The sequence below is a fragment of the Rousettus aegyptiacus genome, unplaced genomic scaffold (genome assembly GCF_014176215.1).
Source record: "Rousettus aegyptiacus isolate mRouAeg1 unplaced genomic scaffold, mRouAeg1.p scaffold_m13_p_9, whole genome shotgun sequence".
NCBI lineage: Eukaryota > Metazoa > Chordata > Mammalia > Chiroptera > Pteropodidae > Rousettus > Rousettus aegyptiacus.
In genome coordinates, this window is record NW_023416312.1 from 43,032,089 (window position 1) to 43,055,195 (window position 23,107).

Here is a 23,107-nt window from a genome sequence, read left to right on the forward strand (position 1 = left end):
ACAAACCAGTAAGACAAATAAACAAAAACTAATAAACACAGACAACAATTTAGTGATTATCAAGGGGAAGTGGGGAAGTAAAAGGGGCAGATAAGAGTAAACAGGGTCAAATACATGGTTACAGAAGAAAATTTGACTTTGGATGATAAAAACAAAACAAGATATACATATGGTGTATTATTGTACACTTAAAACCTATTTAATTTGATTAACAAATGTCATCCTAATAAAGTATTTTTTTAAATGAAAAAGAAATAATAAGTGCAGCTGATGGGTGGCCACCAAGAGCACAGCCATGGAGTCAGCAAAACCACTTTTGCTGGAGTTTGCCCACAATGACAACTAGTCCAAGGTGCAGGATGTGTTCCTCTAGCCCATAGATATATTTCATGTAGTAGAAAAGGTGGAAAAAATATATACTCTTCCACAAAAACCTCAATTGTAATTAATAATTAATTTATTCATATGAAAAATATTTTTTATTTAGTACATTTAATACAAGGTTATATTCCAACAAAATTTATAAAAGATACTCCTATTAACAGAAAGTGATGATATAGATATAGATATAGATATAGATATAGATATAGATATAGATATAGATATAGATAGATATAGATAGATATAGGTATAGATACATATACATATACATATACGTTTACATATATATACATATTTTATTTACTTTTTATGGTGACATTGGATAACAAAACCCAGTTAAGTTTCAGGTGTACAATTTAACAGTAAGGCATATATATATATATATATATATATATATATATATATATATATATATATATATATATTGTATTCTGTTTTCACCTCCTATAGCTAGAATTCTTTCTGCCACCACATATTTGACCCCTTTTACCCAATTTACCTCCCAACACCCCACCTCTCCTACCCTGTGGTAACCATTAGTCTATTGTCCATGTCCATGAGTTTCCATTTATTTGTCCTGTTATTCATTGTTTTAGATTTATATTCCACATATACATGGTATCATGTGCTTTTCAACTTTTTCTGTCTGGCTTATTTAACTTAGCACGATTATTTCAAGGTCCATCAATGTTGTTGGAAATGGCAGTATTTCATCTCATCTTATGGATGAGTAACATTCCATTGTATATATGTACCACCTCTTCTTTATCCAATTATCTATTGTAGGACACTTCAGCTGCTTTCATTTCTTGGCCATCGTGTATAATGCTGTTATGAACATTAGTGTGCAAATTACTTTTCAGATACAAGTTTTCAAGGCTTTGGGGTAAATACCTAATAGAGGGATTGCTGAATCATGTGGTAGATCAACTCTTATTTTTTTGAGAAACCTCTATACTATTTAAAATAGTGACTGTACCAATTTTCAGTCCCACCAGCAGTATATGAGGGTTCCTCTATCTCCGCATCCTCTCCAAAACTTGTTATTACTTGCCCCATTCATAAAAGCTATTCTAACAGGTGTGAGATGGTATCTCATTGTGGTTTTGACTCGTATTTCTATAATAACTAGAGAAGTTAAGTACCTTTTCATAAGTTTTTAGGCCATTTATATGTCCTCTAGGGAGAAGTGTCTGTTCAGGTCCTTTGCCATTTCTTGATTGGATCATTTGTTTTTGTTGTTGCTGTTGTTGTTGTTGTTGTTGTTGTTATTGAGTTGTATGAGTTCTTCATATATTTTGGATATTAGGCCTTTATCAGAAACAGTGCTTATAAATATATTTTCCCATTCAGATGATTGTCTCTTTACCTTGTTGATGGTTTCTTTTGCTGTGCAGAAGCTTTTTAGTTTGATGTAGTCCCATTCATTTATTTTTTGCTTTGACTTCCTTTACCTTTGAGGTCAAATTCATAAAATCCTCTTAAAGTCCAAGGTCCATGAGTTTAGTTCCTATGATTTTCTCTATGCATTTTATTGTTTCAGGTCTTGTATTTAGATCCTTAATTCATTTTGAGTTAATTTTTGTGTGCAGTGATACACAACAGTCAGCAAGGTCATGCTTTTCAGTTTCATTCTTTTGCAGGTGACTTTCTAGTTTTCCCAGCACCATTTATTGAAGAGGCTTTCTTTCTCCACGCATATAAACATGGAGTTACTTCTGGACTCTCGATTCTGTTCCACTGGTCTGTGTGTCTGTTTTTCTACCAATACCATACAATTTTGATTACTGTGGCTTTGTAATGTAATTTGAACTCAGGCAGAGTGATACCTTCAGCCTCATTCTTTTTTCTCAGGATGGCTTTGGAAATTTGAGGTCTTTTGTACTTCCATACAAAGCTGATGGTTTGTTTGTTTGTTTGTTTGTTTTTTGGTTTATTTATTTTTTAATGCTGATGGGATTTTGATGGAAACCGCATTAAATTTGTAAAATGCTTTAGGCAATAAGGTCATTTTAACTATGTTGATTCTTCCAATCCAAGAATATGCAATATCTTTCCATTTATTTTTATCTTCTTTGATTTCTTTCAGTAGGGTTTTATAGTTTTCATTATATAGATCCTTCAACTGTTTCATTAGATTTGTTCTTAGGTATTTGTCTAGAATGTTTTCTAATCTTTGTTCCTTTTCCTTATCTTCAATAATGCCCATTATTCTTATGTTTCCTCTCCTGATGATATCAGCTAGTTCTTGAACTTCTCTTCCATTGTTTTTCAAGAATGCCCATTTTTCTTATGTTTTCTTTCCTCATGATATCAGCTATTTCTTATATTTCTCTTTCATCATCTTTTATTATTCAACTTCTCTATTGTTCCTTATGATTTTTTTCTTGATTTCCGTTCTTTGGCATTGGCGATCCTTTCCACTGTTCAACTGTATTTCCCAAGCAATCAATTCCATTTTTTCTCTTTCAGTGTGTTCTTCATCTCCAAAAGTTTATTTCTTCCTTTTTGGGGCTTTCCATCTCCTTGCTAAAGAATTCATTCTGCTGATCTAGTCTTTTTTTTTTTCAATTACTGAAATTGATATGAATTATTTTGGACCTTAACTAGTTTTTCTCTGTCATTTAAGTTGCATATTTCTATGTCTATATGCTTATTTTCTGGAGATTTTTCTCTCTCTTTCTGAGATGCCTTATCACCTTGGTTTTTCATGGTATTTAATGGACTGTATCTCCATCTGGGCATTAATGGAAGTGTATTCTGCTTTTTTTTTTTCCATAAAGAAGATTTGTTGTATAAAGATCTCTTTAGCCTGTTGCAAAGAAGACATTTTTCTTTCGGTTTCCTGTAGCTGGCGTCTAAGCCTTTTTGGATCCCTGCTTTATATAACCTCTTAATAATGACTTTTTTTCCCCTTATAGATATTCAATCACACTTGCTACCCTCAGTCTCTGTCTCTGACAGTTTTAGCGATGGTTTCAGTAGCATTTGATCAGATTCCTCTGGGACTTTGCAGTGTTTATTCTTGGAGGATATGAGGGGAGGGGCCCTCTGGGTTGAGGGATGTGGGCTGTGACTCAGCCTAGCATTTTGAAACTGCGGTTGGTAATAATAAACTGTTATTTTTCTGCTGTTCCCACTTTTCTGTGTTCTGCCCTGATCCCTGGGCACTGCTGCTGGCTGTATGGAGCTCACAGATCTTCCAGGCAGGATTGTTCAGGAAACCTGCTGCACCTTCTCTTGTCCCCCTCTTCCTGCAGGGAGCTCTGCATGGGAGAGGCAACTTCTTTGTTTCTCCCAGTCTACTGCTGGACTTTTGGGGTTATGGCCTGTAGTAGCTCTTATGCACTAATCCTATGCTCAGATGGACTGGTGTGCAGTTTTTTTTTTGTCGTATTTTAGACATTCAGTATATTGTTGTTTCAAGGGGAGAGATCTGGGGATGTTTCTTACTCCATCATATCTCTGGCATCACTCAGCTTATGTTCTATCATCAAGAATTTTCCCTGAAAATTAGAGAAGAATGTATAATCTGCTGTTTTTGTATGAATGAGTCTGTTAATGTTTATTATGTCTAATTGATCTAATGTGTCATTTAAGGATGTCATCTTCTTATCGATGTTCTGTTTGGATGGTCTATCCATAGCTGGCAATGGGGTATTTAGGTCTCCTACTATAATTGTGTTTTTATCAGTTTCTCCCTTTAGTTCTGTTAGTAGTTTCTTTATATATTTTGGTGCTCCCTTGTTGGGAGCATAGATATTGATAAGTGTTCTTCCTGATGTATGGTGTTCTTTATTATTATAAATTGTCCATTTTTGTGTCTTTACACTTTTTATCTTAAATTTTATTTTGTCAGATATAGTACAGCTCCACTTGCTTTTCTCTTGATGCTGTTTGCTTGTATTATCATTTTCCACCCTTTCACTTTGACTTGATATTTTTCCTTGTAGCTGAGGCATGTCTCTTGAAGGTAGCATATGTTTTCTTTCTTTCTTTCTTTCTTTCTTTCTTTCTTTCTTTCTTTCTTTCTTTCTTTCTTTCTTTCCTTCCTTCCTTCCTTCCTTCCTTCCTTCCTTCCTTCCTTCCTTCCTTCCTTCCTTCCTTCTTTCTTTCTTTCTTTCTTTCTTTCTTTCTTTCTTTCTTTCTTTCTTTCTTTCAACAATCAGCTACTCTGTGCCTTATTATTAGTGAGTTAATTAATTTTCATTAAGGATGATTATTGAAATATGAGGTTTTCCTGTAGCTATTTTGTCTTTTTGTTTTCTGGCAGCTCGTCTCTACTTTTACTTTGTCTTTCTGTTTCTGGCTGTTATTTTAATTTGATGGTGTTTTGCACATTTTTCCTTCATTTTTCTTGTTTTATGTTGTGTCTCATTTCTGAAATTTTGGTATGTGATTACCATTAAGTTTATGTAAAGATAGCTATGCACACACACATACACACACACGCACATGTGCGTGTGTGTGTATGTGTGTGGGTACACAGTAGTTTTTTTTCTCCTTGCATCTTATTTCTTTTTCCCTTTGGAGATTCTGACCTTTATTCTCTTCCCCTTATTTTTTATTGTTGTCTCATATTATCCCTAGTTTTCCTGAGTTTATTACTAGGTTGCAGTAATTCTTCTCTTTTTCTTTTATTTTTAATGTTTTCGGCATTTAACCATTATGTAATATTTAAGTTTATAATACCCTATTTTTAGTAAGAGTTTCATTTTTTTTTGTTTCTGTATTTTTCTCATCTTACTCATAGTTTTTTTTTTTTCCTTTTCTTTCACGTAGAATGACCCACTTCAGATTTCCTGTAATGAAGGACCTGTGGTGGAAAATTTTCTCAGCTTCCATGTGTCTGAAAAGCTATTTATTTCTTCTTTATATTTAAATGAGTACTTTTCAGGATGTATTATTCTTGGCTGGTAATTTCTCTCTTTCAATAGTTTGAATATTTGACTTTACTCCTTCCTAGCTTGTAAAGTCTTTGCTTAAAAGTTTGATGATAATTTACTTTGATATATATGTATGCATGCATATGTGAATGCCATCTTTTTTTTTTTCCTGGTTGCCTTGAAAATTCTCTTTTTTTGTCATTAATTTTTGACAATTTTAATATAACGTGTTTGGAGAAGGGCTTTTTGGATTGAGATAATTAGGTATTCTGTCTCCTTCTTGTATTTGAGGATCCAGTTTATTCCATAGGTTTGGAAAATTTTTTGGGGGGGACTATTTGTTTTAATCAAATTTTTGTTTTCTTCCTTGTTTTTCCTGGTATATTTTTAATTTTGCTATTATTTTCTTTAATTGTGTTAGTTCTTCTAGAATTCTTTTTTTCCCTCACTCTCACATCTCTCTTCTTTCATCTGTGTCATTTTCAGATTCCTGTTTTTGATATCACTAATTCTTTTCTTCATGTGGTCAGATGTATTTCTTAGGCTTGGTATTTATTCTTAATTTTATTGAGCATTTCAACTCCAGAAGTTCTATTTGGTTTTTCATAGTCTCATTATTCTTGGTAAATTATTTTTGTTGTTCATTGATTTTTTTTAGTTCATTGAACTGCCAATCAGAATTTTCTTGCATCTCATTGAGTTTTGTTTTCAGAAGTACAATCTTGATCTCTCTGTCCTTTAAATCCCATATTTTCATATCATTAAGTTTATGTACATTAAAGTACATCCCCATAAATGTCTAGATGGAGAAACAATATATATATAATTTAGAGTGCTCTCTCTTTAGCAGGTTGATAAGAAGACATTTTTCTTTTGTTTTCCAGTAGGTGGTGCACAAGTCTCCTGCACTGACCATGTCCTCTTCCCCACTCCCCAGATTTCTGTTTTCTTGAAATAAAAAATGTTTATTTCCTGAGATGTATGTCTCTTCTGTGACTGGGTCACCTTGGTCCCAGGTCTCCATCCCCATGGAAAAATTTGAAAAACAATGGTGTTCAGAGCCTCTGGAATCCCAGTACTGCCCCAAATGTCAGATGCAAGGTTTTGCTACTTCCTTCAGAATCAGCCTGGCTGGCAGTGGGTGGAGTGAATTGGGAGAGTCCAGCAATATATATATATATATTTTTTTTTTCTGGCAATATCTGTGTGGCTGTTTTTTTTTCTTCTGGTAATACTGGCCCTCAAGCTTCAGCTGCCTTACTTCTATATCTCCACCCCTGTCACTGGGAGCTTCAGTGTGTTTTTCAGTTTTGGTTGTTGCAGTTTTTGCTGGGGATCGGACGTAGCTCTGAGAGATTACCGGGACTGGTGTGTTCTAGAATGGTAGTGGGTGAAGGTAGGGGTGACCAGGCTCGGTGACTCAGCCTTTTGCCTGGCAATGATGGTTCCTAAGACACAGTTTTTGCATCTCTAACTTCAGATTCCGCCGTGTTCTTTGCCCTTATCACTGGGGTTTGCCTCATGGAATATGCCGATCACTCAGGCAGCACTGTTTGGGCTTCAAAGAGTGAGAACTGCCACTTAACTCCTCCTCCCCACGTCTTGCAAGGTGCTCTGGACTGGGTCCTCAGCACCAGTCTCCAGCACTGGTCTCCACACCAATCGCTTTCCTCCCTCTTTTCTCTTGGATTTGTCCACCTTCAGATGTTCTGATGAGCAGATCTCTCAAATGTGTCTATGTATTAGGCAGGGTGTTATCTATTATCTGTTTGCTTGCAGTTATTCAGTTTGTTGTAATTTCAAGGGGAGAGATCAGGGGAGATTTTTCATATGGCCATATTTCTGACATCACTTCTATCAGTTTTTACTTTATGTTATTTGAGACCCTTATTTGGTTCATGTACATTAAGAAATGTTATATTTTTCTAGTGGATTGATTATTTAATCATAATGTAATGATCGCCTTTATCTTTATAGTTTTTCTTTTTTCTGAATTCTACTTTATCAGATATTAATATATTTAATCCTATTTTATCAATATTCACACAGTAAATATTTTTTCATTCTTTGCTTTGAACCTACTACCAATAAAATTGTATTTGAAGTAAGTTTCTTATAGACAACACATTCTTGGATCCGTGTTTATCCATTCTGCCAATCTCTGTCTTTTTAGTTTATTTATAGCATTTACCTTATTGAGATAATGATAATGCAATTATTCAATGCAATTGATTAATGTAATTTAATAATTTAATGTAATCAATGTAATCTTATGTGAATAAATAATGTAATTATTTGATTATTAATCAAATATTTAATTATTTAATCAGAATTATTTAAGATAATTACTCTTACTTTAGTACTTAAGTTTGCATATTTTTATTTGTTTCATGTTTGTTTCTTCTGTTTCTTATTCTTATTTCTCTTTACTTTTCTTCTAGGTATTTGAACATTTTAAAAGATTCCAACTTGATTTATTATAGTGCTTTTTAGTATTTCACTTTGGATTGATCTCTTTCTGGTTTGTCTAAGTATTACAATACACATGAAAAACTTATTGCAATCTACTTATATTGACATTTAATGATTTGAGTGAATAAAACTAACATTTATTTGAATCCTCTTACCATCCCTCTTTTAAATTACCTTAAACACCACATAAGAGGGTGCTATAATTGATGCTTCAACCATTTAATACAATTTAAGACATTCATAAGAAGTGTGGTCATCTGTTATATTTAGCCTTACTTTTACATATCTAATGCTCCCCTTTCCAAAGTTCCAAGTTTTATTTTATTATTACACCCTTTCTGTTTAAAAAGCTCCTTTAGCCATTCTGAAGTGATAGATGGCTGGCTATAAATTATCTAACTTTTCTTTATTTTAGATTGTCTTGATTTTCCTTTTATTTCTGAAGGATATTTTTAGGGGATATAGAATGATCAGTGAATGGTTATTTTGTTATTAACTGAGAGATAATGTACCACTTCCTTCTGGCCATTGCTATTTCGGGTGAAAAAAAAATTGTTGTTCGATTTGGTATTTCCCTATAGTTAATGCTCCTTTTACTTTGATTGTGTTAATATATTTTCTTTCCATTTAGTTTGCAGAAGTTAAACTGCAATCTGTCCTGGTGTGGACTTCTTTTATTTTAACCTATTTGTGATTCATACAGATTCTTGAAGTTGTACCCTATTATCTTTGCTAAATTTTATAAGTTTTCAGCTATGATTTCTGAATACTGTTCAGTCTCACTTTTTCCTCTCCTTTAGAAATTCATATATTAGCTGTTTTTAATTATTCTACATGCACCTGAACCGTTAAAAAATGTGTTTTCAATCTATTTTGTATTTCCGATTCAGGAAATACCTTTGAACGTTTCTCAACTTCACTGATTCTGTCATCTGTAATCTGCACTCAGATCATTTAGTAAGCTGTGTTGTTGTTGCTGTTGTTGTTGTTCTTCTTCTTCTTGTAACTTTTGTTAGTATTTGTTTTTATGTTTATAATTTCAATTTTGTTTCTTCTTATAAATTCTACCTCTTTGCTGAATTTTTCTATTATTTTAATTTGTTTCAGATGGTTGTAATTGCTCGTTGAAGCAATTATATAATGACTGCTTTAAAATTCTTGTCACATAATTTAACATCTGCTAGCATTGAACTGTCAATGCCTTACTGTGTAGTCTCATAAATGTTGCAATTTTTTCAATGTTTTATATGACCAGGGGTCTTCCCTTGTATTCTGGAGAAATTCTATATTATAAGACTTTGAATTTCATTTACTCTTCCTTTCTTAAAAAAAAACAGTTTTTATTTTATTTTATTGAGTTGCAGCATTGGGGCTATTTTATCCTCACTGCTTTTATTTTTGAGAATAGTGATTAAAACAACAACTATAGTGTTCATGTGTCTATTTGTCCTTTCAATTATATTAGTCTTTCTTTGAGATTTTTTAAATTGTAGAATAATATACATAACATAAAGTGGCCATATTAATCATTTAAGTAGATAGTTCAGTGACATTAGCACATGCACATTATTGTGCAGCCATCACCATTATTAATGTCCAGAATTTTCCTATCTTCAATATTGAAATTTTGTGCACAAAACAAAAACTCCCCACTCTTTTTCCACACCCACTGGAAATCACCATTTTACATTTTATCTCTATGAATTTGACTATCATTCTATTGCAGGAAGCGACACCCGATGGAAGAATTTGGATGCTCAGACAATTTTGTTAGAGGAAGGATAATTTATTGCCAGCAGAGAGTGTGGGACATTTAACAGGCCCAAAGCGCAAGCTCGCTTTGGTTAGGTTTATTACAGTTTATATACCTCTGCAGTGTCTATGTAAGGTGCACACGATTCCTTCGTCTGAGGTTACACATGTCCCTTATGACTCAGGATGAGAGGGGGAGTTTCAGGTCGGGGGGCTGTAAGTGGGGAGGAATTGTCAGATCACTGATCTTATAGGTCATTTGTCTTACAACCCTGGCATTATCAGCACTGTTATAGGATTCTTGAACAGAGAGTCGGGGCATTGAGGCTATAATTAGGAAGCAACACTTATTAATGCCAGCACCTGCTCAGCAGATTCCTATCCAAAGGTTGAGCCCTGATTGTAACATAACAAGCAGTTTCATACAGTCTTGTTATTCCTACATAGCTACAGAGATAAAGAATTACATTAGTTGGTTGGCAAACCATGAATCAACAGATATGAGCTAAAGAATCCTTGAGTGGGGGGGGGGAATGGTAGCTATGGGAAAACATGTTAGCTGGAGAGTCCTGGAAGGGGAGGAGAGGGCAGTTAGAAATGAGCTTTAACTGGCTGAGTTGGTCATTTCTGCAAGCCCTTTCCTTTGCATTTTTTCAGATTCCTCCTCTCCTCTCTCAATATGTGCCTCAGATAAGGGGAAATCACACAATATTTGTCCTATTGGGACTAGCTATCTCACTGAAAATAATGTCTTTATGGTTCATTAATCTTCTGTTGGATGTCCTTCTTTTTCAAGGGTGAATTATATTCCATTGTATGTATATACAACATTTTTTTCATTCATCCATCAACAGACAATACTTTCTACATTTTGACAATTTTATAATGCTGATATAAACACAAGTGTATTAACAAATTTCTCTTGAGAATTGTTGCCTTGAGAATACTCACTGGTGTTGCTTGTGTATGCGGCATTTACCCCAAGATAACTCAGAGATTACAGTCCTAAACTTTCCCCCCAAAGTTTGCCATGAAATATCTTGCTTTTATTATTATTTTTGCATTGATCTAGTATATCAATAGTCTTTGAACCCAATGACATTATTCTATTTATAATAGTTTGTTTTTAGTAGTGGTATTTCCATTTACAAAATATAGTAGTTCTCAATCACTAAAAATATCAAATCCTAAAAAACATAGCATTTCTACACATGATGTTAACATTGTTCTTGAACATTTGTGCCAGAGCCAGCCAGCTGAGATTGAACCGCACCTAAAAGAGGGGGGGGGGGTGAATCCTAAGAAAAAGAAAAAGACAGAAAAGATCTTTCAGGAGGGCATACAGTCAATGCTGCAGCCTCTGGTTTATTTAGCATAGCCTTTATATATCTTTTTGAATACAATAGCGAAGCACAGAGTACAATAGCAAAGCACAGAGTACATACCATAGGAATGCTGACATTTACATAAGCTCCTAAACATCTTTCCCTCAGGGTATAAACATCCTTCTTTTCTGGGCTGTAAAACATTCCATTATCTTAAAAGGATTTCTTTAGGAGGCAAACTTCCCCTCTAGGGTCAGTAATGTTTAACTCAACACCCTGCTTCCTTGAACCATTGTTTCAGCAAACTCAGCAGCTGCTTTATGGCTATCAGCTATGTGACTTCTTCAGTGTCTCGTAATGGCTCCCAATACATTTGCTAGCCAAAGATTCATTTGATGAATCCAATTTATGTATATATTTCTGTTACATTAGGATTAGAGACAAGTTCTATTTAAAAATAATTATAAGAACAGTTTTTATATTTTATTTTCACATTACAAGCCACTCATATTTGGTTCAGCCTCAAAGAGCATGTTTATGTAAAATTAAATTGAGGCTGGGAGTGAGCTGCACTTTTTTTTTTCTAAACAGGAAATGGGTCAATCAATAGCTGTTTCAATCTCTGCTTCCAATTCTTTTGGTTAAATACTCAGATGTAGAATTTCTGCATAATGTGGTAATTCTATTATTAATTTTTAGAGGAACCACCATACTGCTTTGGGTGTACCATTTTATATTTCCACCAAAATTACATAAGGATTCTGATTTTTTCACATCCTTGCTACACTCTTTTTAGTTGTTTTTGATAATAGTCATTTAAAAACATGTGAAGTGGTATCTAATTCTGGTTTTGAATTGAATTTCTTTAACGATTAGTAATGCTGAACGACTTTTTATGGGCCAAATGGCCATATGTAGATCTTAGAAGAAATGTTTGTTCAAGTCTGTTGTCTATTTTATAGTACAGTTCTTTGTTTTTGTTGTTGAGTGTAAGAATATATATGCAAACATATATTCTGGCTATTAACTTATTATTATGTATTTATTATTTGCATACATTTTATTCTATTCATGGATGCATTTTTATTTTGATAATAATGATTGATAGTGTCCTTTGATACTCAAAAGTTTACATATATGAATCTATGCTTTTGGTGCCACATCTAAGAAATTATTGCCAAATCCAATGTCATGAAATTTTTCCCCTGTTTTCTTCTCAGAATTTTATAGCTTTATTCTTACATTTAAGTTTTGATTCATTTTGAGTGAATTTTTGTATATGGTATAAAATAAGGGTCCAACTTCAGTCTTTTGAAAATAAATATCTAAATTTCATCTTACAATTTGTTGAAAACACTCCTGTTTCCACATTAAATGACTGTAGAATCTTTGTCAAAAATCATTTGACCATTGGAGGGAAAAAAAAATGACATAGATGATAGAGGCTCTGTTCATCCCTCAGGTGACCAAATCAAAGTTGTGATAGAAACAAGGAACAGAGAGAAAAATCCCCTGGGATCTACATAAAGAAGCCATACAACTAGGTGGAAGTCTAAGAAATCAATCTGCAATGGCAGAAAGTAGGAAGGAGTAAGGATGCGAGGCTTCCCAATCAGGAGCATCTGAGTAGAATGAACATTGCAGCAGCGGCAGCTGGCAGCTGACAGCCGCAGATGCCTTTTAAAGGGTCTATATCCACGAATGGACTTTTGCGGTGACAGACCTGCTCACTCTGAATACCAGTGCCAGTTGGGTTGTGCAGGGGGCACCAAGGACTTACAGGGGACATTGAGTTTTAAGAGTGAGGGCTGAGGTAAGACTCACTCTGTACAGAAGTGCCGGTGGTATCCATTGATTGTCTGTTGAGTTCTCCACCCTTCCAGCATATGAACCAGCACTGTCATAGCTGAAACGTCATGAAACTGGATAAAACGGGTCACTCTGCCCAGAGGATTCCCTGAAACTCTGCCTCCTCCAACTTATGGCCCCACCCAAGCCACATCCAGCTGTGTCCTCACTTGGTCAGATGCTCCTTGCTAAGCAGTGCCTAGACTCACACCGCTGGAAGCTGGCCTCGGTTTCTGGTATGGCCTTTTGAGACAACTATAACCACAGAATCTGGATTGCTTGCTGAAACTTAACAGGTGGCCCCAGAGTGGCACAGACTGGGGCTAAATTTGGCCTGCAGCTGAATCCCTCTCAGGACTGTGTCAATGGCCACCTACCAAGAAAGCTGCACTAAAAAGACCAAGAGATTTAAGAGCTTTGCTTAATACATAGAAATAGACACGGAAAGATGGCCAAAATCGGAAGACAAAGAAGCAGAAACCATTTGAGAGAACAGAACAGAGATATAGAAATAATGGAGTCAAGCAATCTAACAGATGCAGAGTACAAAACACTGTTTATAAAGATTCTCAATTAACTTAGGGAAAGAGTAGATGAACTCAGTGAGAACTTAAAAAAGAGATTAAAAAAAAAACATAAAAATGGAAATGGAAATTAAAAAAAGAAACCAGCCAGAAATGAAGGACACATTATCTGAAATGAGAAGTATATTAAATGGAATAAACAAAGTGAATAAAGAAGAGGATCGAATGACAAATAAAGAGGATAGAAAAGCCAAGGACACTCAATCAGAATGACAAGTAAAAATAAACCAAGGCTATAATAATAATTTAAAGGGCGTACGGGACACTGTTAAAAGTAAATATATCCCTGTCATAAGGGTACCAGAAGGAAAACAATGTTGAAATGCTATTTGAAAAAAATAATGATGGAAAACTTCCCTAACCTGGTGAATGAAATAGACATATAACCTCAGGAAGCTCAGAGAGTCCCAAGAAAGAAGAACTCAAAGATGCCCACACCAAGACACATCATAATTAAAATGCCAAAGGTTAAATACAAAGACAGAATCTTAAAAGCAGCAAGAGAAAAGCAGCGAGTTACCTACAAGGGAGCACCCATAAGACTGGCAGCTGATTTCTCAAAAGAAGCTATGCAGGACAGAGAAGACTTGGCACTAAATATTCAACGTGATGAAAACCCAGGATCTAAAACCAAGAATATTTTATCCAGCATAGCTATCATTTATATTCAAAGCGTAGTTAAAGATCTGCCCAGATAAAAATAAGCTAAAGAAATTCATCAACACCAAGCCCATATTGAAAGAATTATTAGAGGGACTTCTTTAAGAAGAAAAAAAAACATGTATCAAAAACATGAATAATGAATGGTAATAACTACATATCTATCAACAAGCGCCTACATAGAAAAGAATTAAGTGTTCCAGCCAAAAGATACGGAAACTGAATGGATAAGATAACAAGATCCCTACATATGCTGCCCACAGGAGACTCACTTCAGATTAAAAGACACACGCAGACTTTAAAAAAAGGGGATGTAAAAAGGTAGTGCCTTAGTGGACCTAGAGGGTATTGCACTGAGTGAAATGAGTTGGATAGAGAAAGACAAATATCACATAATTTCACAAATGTATGGAATCTCAAGAACAAAGTTAATGACAACAACAAAAGTAGAAAAAAAAACCCTCATAGATACAGAGAACATTCAGAGGGATATTAGATGGGAGAGGGTTGAGGGGTACAAAGCAAAGCAAAGGGATTAAGAGGTACAAATGGATAGTTGCAGAATAGACAGAGATATAAAGTGTGGCATGGGGAAGATGGTTAACAACATTGTAATAAATATACAAGAGAAAAGAGGGGCGCTGGATTTAATAGGGTGATCACTTTGCAAGTTATGTGGATCTCTGATTGCTATGCTGTACAATTTAAACTGATATAATGTATATTGTATGCCAACTATAATTGAAAACAATCTCATTGACTTGCACAATATAAATACAAGCAACTAATTGTCTATAATATTTCGATACAGATAGAAAAAATGTACCATAGCAAAACAAATCATCTAACCTTTATATAAAAGTTTATTTTGAGCACTCTATTCTAGTCCACTGGTTTATATGCCTTTCTTTTAATATACAGTGTTTTTATTATGACAACTTTATAGTAAGTTTTGAAATAAGAAGGTATGATACCTTCATTTTTATTATTCTTCTTAAGATTTTTATGTCTATTCATGGGCTTTTGAGATTTCATAAGAATTTTAGAATGGATTTATCTGTTTCTTAAAAAATGTTGGTGGAATTTCTGTAAGGGCTTTATTAAATCTCTAGATTGCTTTAATAGTAGCATTTATATCTTTAGAATTTAAGTCTTCCAATTCATGAATGTGGATATCTTTCAATTTATTTATGTCTTCTTTAATTTATTTTATCAACATTTTGTATTTTTTATTGTACCTGTATTTTACATCTTCTATTAAGAAGTTTATTTCTAAGTTTTTTTTTCTGCTGCTATTTTAAATGGAATTTGTTTCTTAATTTTTTGATTGTTTATTGTTACTGTATACAAACTCAACCGATTTTTGTGTGTTGATTTTGTAACTTGCAACTTTGCTTTATTTATTAATTCCAACAACATTTTGTAGAATTTTTTGTGTGTCTACATATATTATGTCTTCTGCAAACAGATAATTTTACTTCCTTCGATGAGATTTAAATATCTTTTTTTTCTTTTTTCTTGTCTAAGTTCTCTGTCTACCACTTGCAGTGATATTTTGAATAGAGGTAACAAAAGTGAACATTTTTTTTCTGATATTAGAAGAAAAGCTTTCAGTCTTTCACCCTTGAGTATAGGATTAGCTGTAAGTTTTTCACATATGACTGTTATGGGCAGAATTGTATCTGTAAGCATTTGAATGTTGAATTCCTAACCTTGAGTACCTCAGACTGTGTATGTATTTAAAGACTGTGTCTTTCAAAAAGTAATTAAGTTAAAATTAAGACTGCAAATGTGTTCAGCCACTATGGAAAACAGTCTAGAGCTTCCGCAAAAAAAAAAAAAAAAAAAAAAAAAAAAAACCTAAGAATTGATCTGTCATATGATCCAGCAATCCGTCTACTGGCTATTTAGCCCAAAGACTTGAAAATTTATATCTGAAAAGATATCTGCACACTGATGTTCATAACAACATTATTCATGGTGGCCAAAACATGGAAGCAACTGAAGTATCCTATGATAGATGATTGCATAAAGAGGTGGTACATATATACAATGAAATATTACTCGTCTATAAGATGAGATGAAATACTGTTATTTGCAAAAATATGGATGGACCTCAAGATAATAATGCTAAGCAAAATAAGCCAGACAGAAAAAGTTGAAAATCACATGATATCACTTATATGTGTGATATAAACCTAGAAGCAACAAATGAACAAGACAAACAAACAGAGACTCATGGACATGGATGATAGACTAGTGGTTACCAGAGGATAAGGGGGAGGGGGAAGGGGAAGAGTGAGGTAGAGAGTTATAGGTGGTCGAATATGTGGTGACATTTAAGAATTAAAAAATAAATTAATTAATTTAAAAATTAAGTCATAAGAGTAAACCTATTTCAATATGACTGGTTCCTTACAAAAGAGAAAATACATACAGAAACATATATAGATAGAGGGAACATCAGGTAAAAATGCACAGAGAAGATAGCTATCTATTAGCCAAAAAGAAGGCCTCAGAAGAAACCAAAACTTGCAACACCTTCATTTTGGTGATGGCAAGAAGAAAGCAGGCCACATCTTCAATATTTTGCTTAGATATCACCTTAGCTAAATATCAGAGTTATCATTTAAAGATATGTAAAAGCAAATTTATTTTGTTTAAGCCATCCCATCTGTGGTCCTTTGTTATGGCAGCTCTAGCGAACTAATATACATTTGGGACTGTGAAAAGGAATACTGCTGTAAAAACAAACCAACAACAGCATGATATTCTCAAGATCCATCTATTTTGCTCCAAGTGACAGTATTTAATCTTTTCTTATAGCTGAGTAGTATACGTGTATTACATTTTCTTTATCCAATTATCTATCAAAGGACACTTCAATTATTCCCATGTCTTGATCACAATGCATAATGCTGCAATGAACATAGGGGTACATATATCTTCATGAATAAATGTTTTCAAAAAGTTTGGGGTAGATACCCAGAAAAGGAGTTTGTTGGGTCATATAGTAACTATATTCTCAATTTTTTGAGGAACCTCCATACTATTTGCCACAGTGGCTGTATCAACCTACATACCAACCAGCAGTGTATGAGGGTTTCTTTTCCTTCACAACCTCTCCAGCACTTGCTATTACTTGTCTTGTGTGTGATAGCTATTCTAACAGGCATAAGGTGGTATCTTGTGATTTTGATTTGAGTTTCCCTAATAGCTAGTGAAGTTGACCATCTTTCCATATGTTTGTTGGCCATTTGTATATTTTCTTGGGAGAAGTATCTGTTCAGGTCCACTGCCCATTTTTAAACTGGATTGTTTGAACAGAGACACATGGACATGGACAATAGACTACTGGTTACCAGAGGGTAGAGAAGAAGGGGAGGGGGAGGTAGACAGAGTAAAGGGGTCAAATATGTGTGACCAAAAATTTCTAACTATGGGATGTGAACACACAGTGTGTGTGTGTATGTGTGTATGCCTTACTGTTAAAGTGCACAGCTGAAACTTATTGGATTTTGTTAAACAATGTCACCATAAAAATTAATTAGTTAATTAACTAAATTGGATTGTTTGTTCTTTCTTATTGAGTTGTATGAGTTCTTTGTATATTTTGTGTATTAACCCCTTAATGGAGGTGTTGTTTGCAAATATCTTCTATTCTGTTTGTTTCCTTTTTGTTTTGTTAAAAGCAAGATGTATCACCTTTCCCTATTTCAAACTATACTACAAAGTTACAATAATAAAAACAACATGGTATTGTCAGGAAAACAAACACACGGACCAACTGAACAGAAATGAGAGCCAGGAAATAAACACACATATATATGGCTAAATGGTTGTAGAGAAAGGAACCTAAACCATACAATGGAGAAAAGAAAACCTCTTCAACAAATGGTGCTGGGAAAACTGGAAAGCCACATGCAAACGAATAAACATAGAGTACTATCTGTCACCGTACACCAATAATTAATTCAAGATGGATCAAAGACCTTAATATAAGACCTGAAACAATAAAATGCATATAAGAAAACATAGTTACTAAATCTATGGACCTTGGTCTTAGAGAAGATTTTATGAATTTGACCTCAAAGGCAAGGGAAGTAAAATAAAATTAAAAAAAAAAGAATGGAATTCTGTCAAACTAAAATGCTTCTGTATAGCAGAATATATTTTTTTCTTATTCTGTAAGTTATATCTACATTCTAGATGAGGACACTGAGACATTAAGAAGTAATGAAACTTGTTCAAAGTCACATAGCTCATGAATGCTGGATCTGCAATTTGCATCCAGGCAATTCAACTCCAAAGTCTACCCTGTGGAGTCATTCTTCTATGTAGCCTCCCACTTGATCATGAGGTTTCAGGGAGTATACACTGACACAAATTTCCTGTGGTATTTTGACATGTATCCAAACTTTTAGTGTGTATACTCTTTGCCTCAAAAATTCCATTTCTACATATCTATTCTAAGAAATAATAGTAAATATGCCCCAAGTGTCATGTTAGAAGAGTTCGATCTTGGTGATACATAGAAAAAATTAATATCCAATAATAGAGGATTGATTTTTTTATTATAATATATTTATACAATATAATACTCTCAATCTCTACTTATTTACATGGGAGATTTTTTTTTATTTATATAAAATAGATGTTTAGTGTTATAAGGTAATTTTACTTAGTAGTTTTTTAAAATAGTATATAACATAATAAATGCATAATTGCTATTTCATGTACTCCAAATAAAGCATAAATCTTTGAGCATATATTATAAAATTTTTATGTAAACAACAATGTTTCACATAAACATTTTTGGTAGGGAAATTATATTATGCCATGTTTTTATAAAGTAAGTTTGGCAAACATTTTTGATAAAAAAAAAGCAACATAAAATATTTTTAGTTTTATAGAGTCTATGATCTCAAAACTGTACAAATCTGATGTAATAGCATTAAAAGAGCCATAGGTAATATATAAACAAATAAATGTAGCTGTGTACCAATAAAGTTTTATTTACAAAAGGCGGTGGTGGGCCAATGGGTTATGGTTTGCTGACCCTTACTATTGAGGAAAATGACCAAGCACTGGCAAATGTTCATAGCTGAGAAAAATCTGTAGGTCAATTCATGAATCGGGGTCCTGATTATCATACTTTTTTAGTATAGACTTTTATGTGTGTTTCTTGAAATAACTTGTCTTAATATCATCTTTTGTTTTCCACATTGGAATTTTCCCACATCTTAGAAATCCCTGAAGCAAAGTACTGGACACGTGGTCTGTTTTTTTCTTTTTCTTTGTTTTATATTAAAGTGCAAGAAGAAAAAGATAAATTTAAAGAAACACTTATAATAAAAAAGAGACCAGAACTTGAAATTTGGGGAAATTATTAGTCTATCTATTTAGCAAAAAAAAAAAAAAAAAAGAAAAAAAGAAAAAAGAAAAGAAAAGAAAAAGAAAAAGAAAAGAAAAAGAAAAAAGAAAAAAAAGAAAGAAATGTTAAAGTATTTCTGGAAAATACATCAAGGATGTGATTGGACAACAATTTAAATGATATTATGAGGGTTACTCATGGATCCAATCAGCCATCTCAACAGGCTCCAGGATTAGAGACGCGGGTATCCTGGAAAGATCAATGGAGGAGCCTCTTATCTCCTAGCTTAGATCCCCGTAAATTGCAGGGGGAGAACAACAAGGTTATTAGAATTTTATACCAGCAGAAACACAGCCTGACTATACCGATAGGAAGAAAATATCAGAAAACCGTTAGCCTTCTGTGATTCTACAGAAGGGGTCAAACAAATAAACGAAAACCCCTATTTGGCTGCAAATATGTGTTATCTTTTAAGAACGAGAAGAAATGAACCCACGTGTAGTTCATAAATCTGCAGAACTGCCACTGCTACTACAAAGGATACAGACCTGGAAGGCAAGGCTGTGTCCTTGATTTTCGAGAGCAGGTTCACCTTCTCCATTTCAGAGAATGGTCCACCTTCAACTTCAGATGTCAGAGCCGCATCTTTCGTTTCAAAGGGTGATTCTATCACCTAGATTTTAGTGGTCCTTGTTGTTTTTACCCAGGTCTGAGGAGGCAGAGCTATTGCTCAAGGCCAAATTTGTGGAGACATATCCTTGTAGGCAGAAGACAAGAGTATGCTAACAAAGAGCGTTATTCTCAAGTATTAAAAATCTAATGGGTCTATGGCCATGCTACCCTGAAAAAGCCCAATCCCATCTGATCTTGGAAGCTAAGCAGGATCGGGCCTGGTTAGTACTTGGATGGGAGACCACCTAGAAAAAAGAGGTGCTGTAGACGTGAAAAATAAATAAATAATAATAAGGGATCGATAATTGACAAGGTCCTTGTAACCTTTGAGGACAACGAAAGGTTGCCTCAACCAAAAAAAAAAAAAAACCAATGGAAATTTTCCTTTTATATTGTGAATTTGCTTGGTCACAAGACCTCTTTCTTATTTTTTAATTTCTCCCATTTAGAAGAGGAATGTATACCCTATGCTGTTGTTTTGTTTTGCTAAACTTTTGTTGAAGGTTTTTGCATTGTTTTTTCTAAAAAAATGTTAGTCTGTACTTTTCTAGTATATCTTTGTCTGGCTTTGTGACAACAGGGTGATGCTGTTATAGTATCATATAAATGCATTTCTTCCCTTTCAATTTTTTTGGAAAAGTTTGAGGAGCATTGGTATTAACTTTTCTTTAAATGTTTGGTGAAATTCACCAGTGAAGCCATCTGGTCTTGGGCTTTTATTTGTTGGGATATTTTTTTCTTACCCATTCAATATCACTAATGGAATAGACACATTCAGATTTACTATTTCTTCATAATTCATACTAGGTAGTTGTTTGTTTCTAGAAATTTGTCTATTTCATCTAACTTACTCATTTTTTTTTTGATATGCAGTTGTTCATAGTATACTCAAATTATTTTTTTTTGTAAATCAATAATAATGACCCGTTTATTTCCAATTTTAGTTATTGAGTCTTAACTCTTTTTTCTTAGTGAATCTAACTCAATATTTATTAGCCTTGTTGATTTTTCAACAAAACGACTCTTCGTTTTCACTTTCTTTATTGTTTTTACTGTTCCTTATTTTGTCTGTATTTCATTCTTTACTTTTTATCCTTTGTTTTTTCTAGCTATGAGTTTACTTTATTCGTTTATGAAGGAATAAACTTAGGTTGCTGATTTGAGACACTTCTTTTTTTAAATTTGGCATGGGTGATTTGGCTAATAAAATTTTATAGGTTTCAAGAGACATTTCTTGTGGAATGTAAACATTCACAACTATGCATTCTCTTGGCACTGCTTTTGCTGCTCCCTGTAGGTTTGAGTGTGTGTTCTTTTTTTTTCATGTAGAAGAAGTTTTAAATTGTCTTGTTATTTTTTACTTTGACATTGGTTGTTTAAGAGTATATTGTCTAATTTCCGCATAATTGTAGATTTCCCAGTTTTCCTTCTGCTATTGACTTCTAGTTTTATTCCAATATGATGAAAAATATACTTTGTATCGTTTCAATATGTTTAAAATGTATTAAGATATGTTTGGTGGCTTAACATGTGCTTTATTCTGGAGAATGTTTTATGTGCACTTAAAAAATGTTTGTTTTTCTATCATTGTGGAGAGTGGTCTGTCATTGTCCAGTCTATAGTGTTGCTCAAATCTTTTATTTTCATGTTAATATTCTCTAATATTTTTAACAATTGAAAGTGGGATAATGACATTTTCTATTTTAGTAGAGTTATGTATTTATTATTTAAATTTTATCAACTTTTGCTTTATATACTAAAGAACACTGATATTTGGTGAATATCTTTTTATGATTATTACATCACTTTGAAGATTTGATTCTATTATTATGCAATGTTTTTCTTTGTCTCATGTAAGAGATTTGACTTAAAGTCTTTTGTTTGATATTAGTATAAACACTTTTGCTACCTTCTGGTTACTAATTAGCATGAGATATATATATGTATATATATGTATATATACACATATATAATGTATATATGTGTATATATACATATATATCATGCTAATTAGATTATATATGTATATATGCATACATAATTACATTATACATGCATATATACATATATAATCTAATTATATACATGTATATATACATATATAATGTATATATATGTATATATACATATATACATATATATACATTATATATGTGTGTGTATATATATATATATATTTCAAACTATGTATGTCCTTAGTTCTAAAGTGAGTTTCTTTTCCGCCCCAGCTTTATTGAAATATAATAGACAATTACTTGCTCATAAATGCATTGCACAATTTAATAAATTCATTTTCCAATTATAGTTGGCATACAATAATATATTAGTTTTAATCACACAGCATAGTGATTAGAGATCTATATAACTCATGAAGGGGTCACTCCACTAAATCTAGTACCCCTCTTTCTCCTTACATATTTTTTACAACATTGTTGACTATTTTCCTTTTACTACACTGTTTACCTCCATGATGATTCTATATCTATTTATTTGTGCTTCTTAATCCCTTTGTCCTTTTCATCGTCTCCCCAACCCTGCCTCCTGTCTAATAACCCTCAAACTATTCTCTGTATTTATGATTTTGTTTCTGCTGTTGTCATTGTTCATTTTGTTTTTTAGATTCTATATGTAAATCAAATCATGCGATATTTGTTTTTATCTGACTTCATTCAGCGCAATACCCTCTAGGTACTTCAAGGCAATATCTTTTGCCATGTCCTTCTTTTTAGATTGTGTATGTCTTTTAATTTTTGTGAGCCTCTTGGCGGCAGTATATGTAAGGGTCTTCTTTTCTTATCCATTCGTCTTCCCTATCTTTTGGTTTGAGCACTTCATTCTTTTCCATTAAGGTACTTGTTGATAGATATGTAGTTATTACCATTCTTTATTTATGTTTTTGATACATGGTTTTTTTTCTTCTTAAAGAAGTCCCTCTAATAATTCTTGTAATACTGGCTTGGTGTTGATGAATTCCTTTAGCTTATTGTTGTCTGGGAAGAATTTATCTGCCCTTCAACTATAAATGATAGCTGTGTTGGATAAAGTATTCTTGATTGTAGATCCTGGGTTTTCATCACGTTGAATATTTAGTGCCAAGCCCTCTGTCCTGCATAGCTTCTTTTGAGAAATCAGCTGCCAGTCTTTTGGGTGCTC

At 33.3% G+C, this 23,107-nt stretch overlaps 1 pseudogene; it reads left to right on the forward strand.

The window, feature by feature from the left end:
- Positions 1–20,105: 20,105 nt before the first annotated feature.
- On the forward strand, positions 20,106–20,224 carry LOC118608291 (annotated as a pseudogene).
- Positions 20,225–23,107: the final 2,883 nt, after the last annotated feature.